Genomic DNA, 3,234 nt, shown 5'->3' with positions numbered 1-3,234 from the left:
TTGGTTTTATTATTATATTTTAGTTTTTTTTTTTTTTTGGAGAGGTTTTGCTACAGGGTGCGTGCGCTTGCCAGCCAGACAGAGAGAGACATAGAGACAGAAAGTGAGAAATCATCCCCCAGGGGCGATGGCCACGCCGCAATCCCTTCTCCTCCATTCTCCTCTTGGGATCTTGGGCATGCACACACATGCACCCAGCGTGAGTTTTTTTCCAATTTTTATTTTTTTTGGAGAGGTTTTTGCTATAGGGCGCGTGCGCTCGCCAGACAGACAGAGAGAGACATAGAGACAGAAAGCGAGAAATCACCCCCCAGGGGGGATGGTCACGCCGCAATCCCTTCTCCTCCATTCTCCTCCTATATTTTAGTTTTCTTTAAATAGTAAAATACTCATGTGTTTTTATTTTATTCTGTTGTTTCATGTCATTGGGTCCTATTGTATTTGTTATGTTTTCATATTGGTCATGTGTTCTAATGCTTCTATTTATTTTATGGATGCCAGATTTTTGTGTTTCCTGTTGAGAACATAAAACAGTTTTCTGAAATGTTCTTGATCTTGCAGTAGATTATTTCTTGGGTTTTTAGGATAATCTTCCTTGTCTTTCATTCTGCATATTTTTGCCTCTGATGTCCACACTAGTCACCCTTCTAAACCTTTCGTTATCTCATGAACATTAGTTTGTCAATATCCAAGGGTGTGATCTTCCCTTGACTTTTGCTCACATGTTCACATTGTGATGATTCATCCTCACAACCAGAGGGTGATGGGCTGTGACCAGCTTGCCGGATAATTTCTAAATTCCTAAGTATTCTGTGACAGTTATCCTTAATGGGGATTTCCCTCCCTGCCCCTCAAACAGATATGTGATAATGTCTGGAGACATTTTTGATTGTTATAAACCAAGAAGGGGGTGTGTGCACTACTGAGATCTAGTGGCCAGTGGCCAGGGAGGCTGTTAAACATCCCACGATGCATGGTACCCACTCCAGTGTAAAAGAGCTATGTGGCCAAAAATGTTTAGTGCCAAAATTGAGAAACTTTTGTATTATATACTCGGTTCTGCTAAGGTAGCATTTTATCTTTCTTCCTCTACTTTTCTTATCATGCTTTGAATCAATGGAACACATGTAAAATCCAATTTTCAGCATATATTACTACCAAATATCCTTTTTCTTTCCCAGATTGAATTGCTTTGTATATAAGAATGACATGTGCAAAGATGCAGTTTGTCATTTCCAGTCCTCTGCTTCATGTCCAGAGAATTACTGTCCCTCAAAGGATGTAAGATTAGGGCATAAAGAGTAGCAGCATTAGAATGGGTGATTCAGGAAATGATTTGTTTATTAATTCAGTTGGTTAGCAGGCAGCGATGACTGTGTACAATGTGCCAAGGATCTAGACCCCTCAGAAAGTGGCATTCATGAAAAGAGGGTTGTTTCATGAGTTGCTTGGGTATCAGAGTCAGAGCAGACAGTAAGGAGGTATTTCGTAGGGTTTCATGAAATCTGGGTATCTTAGGCAAGACTTTGGTCTCTAATAACGCCCATTGCCTCACAATTAACAAACACTCCTACTAGATTCTGTTTTTTTTTTCTTTTTCATTATGAGTTTTTGTGTGTTTTTCTCTGTCTCCTGGTTATTTAAGTGGAAAATTGACAAAGGCTGCATCAGTAGCTGATAAGCTGATGCACTTTCGAGCTCTGCTTGATTTTTAATAAGCATATATGTCTCCCATACCAAACTCTTAACTCCTTGAGGGAAGGCACTACCCCTCATGGAATACTGTACAGAAATGATGTTGGCAACTTCTTGGTAAATAATTAGATTTTATCTGCATTCTTTATATAAGAACCAGAGACAATTTAGTATATGTCTTTTTAGGAATTACAGTGTGGCTGTAGTGGGGGCTGATGATCTGGCTCCCAATATGGGTTTGCAGAGAATCTAGGCAGGAGATCTAGTGTGGCCATTTTGAACATTGTCTCTGCAGAACATTTTAAGCTGTTTTCCCTAGCCTCATCTTCAGAAAAGCCCGTACGAGGGCCAGCACCAGCAGCAGTCATTCTAAGCTGCTTCCATTCTGCATTTTACTGGTTAGAAATATATTAACTCCAGGACCATCTGGCCAATAAGAAATAGCCAAGGCAGGTACCATAAATATGGTGATCGATTATCGTTTGTAGACACAGAGTAGCCTTTTTCTTGATCTCTTAGCCCTATCTGGGACTCCCTCTATTTCTGGAGGAGGCCTGCAGCAATTGTACGGGTGGCGTGGACATCTGGAGCACCTCAGGGAAACATGATGTGGAGACATTATATAATGCAATGGCTAGACGATCTTTAGGGCATCTCTGCAAAGTACCCAGGCATCGAGGCTGAGGAAAGGCAGCAGGGAGAGTGAAGGGAAGGTAAACATCTCACTCAGATAAAGGAAGAGGACGGGGTGTATACTTGGCTGTTTCAAACACCACATTCCTGTGCATTTTCCTCGAAGAGGACTGGTTTTAGGGTCAGTTGGGCCAATTCCTTGTGCTGTAATTTCCGTTTCTAGGTACCTGGCCTAGTAGAAATGACTTTGCACTTGGGGTTAGAAATCCTGCTTCTAGTCCTGACTATCACTCCTCACAAATGAAGCCCAGGAAACACCTTTCCCTCTCTGAGCTTCATTTGTCTCATGTGTAAGTAAAGAGATTGGTTAGAAAATTCAAAAAATTCAAATTCTGTGGCATGGAGAGATATTTCTTATCCTTATATAGCAATGGGCTTTCAATTAGCAATAATTGCTCCTCGGATAAACCTCATTGGCTACGATACTGCCACTGCGCAAAGCTAGCAATGGGCTTTCAGTCAACAATTCTGGCAGGGTCATTGAGAGCTTTGTCACATTGGTAAGTAAATGCAGGCAGGGTCACACCAGCTGCAGAAGCCATGCATGAGAAAGGCTCTTCTTTTTTCCAGTCCCTCTTCTCTTTACCCTCAGCATACTGGACACATGACCGAGCCCACCACTGTCTCTTGGAACCCCCCTGCAAATCACTGAAAATTCTGTGTGCCTTAGTTGCTCAGCTTTTAAGCATCAGCACCATCCTTACATGGGAGGGGCACCTGGGGCAACCCCTGCTATCAATGTAAAACTAGATGGGTGACATTTTTATGTCAGTGACCATCATTTATTGAGGACTTACTATGAGTTAGAAATGGTACTAAGAGCTTTGTTTGAATAACAACAACATG

The 3,234-nt window shown here is 41.7% G+C and overlaps 1 non-coding gene across 1 annotated transcript; it reads right to left on the bottom strand.

Moving 5' to 3' along the window:
* Positions 1-2,690: 2,690 nt before the first annotated feature.
* Positions 2,691-2,831, bottom strand: LOC114006376 (U4 spliceosomal RNA). The gene has a single exon (XR_003548094.1). It is a non-coding gene; the product is annotated as a U4 spliceosomal RNA (small nuclear RNA).
* Positions 2,832-3,234: the final 403 nt, after the last annotated feature.

This window comes from Tupaia chinensis, unplaced genomic scaffold (assembly GCF_000334495.1).
Source record: "Tupaia chinensis unplaced genomic scaffold, TupChi_1.0 Scaffold147369_1, whole genome shotgun sequence".
Lineage (NCBI taxonomy): Eukaryota > Metazoa > Chordata > Mammalia > Scandentia > Tupaiidae > Tupaia > Tupaia belangeri.
This window is presented reverse-complemented; position numbering and strand designations above follow the sequence as displayed.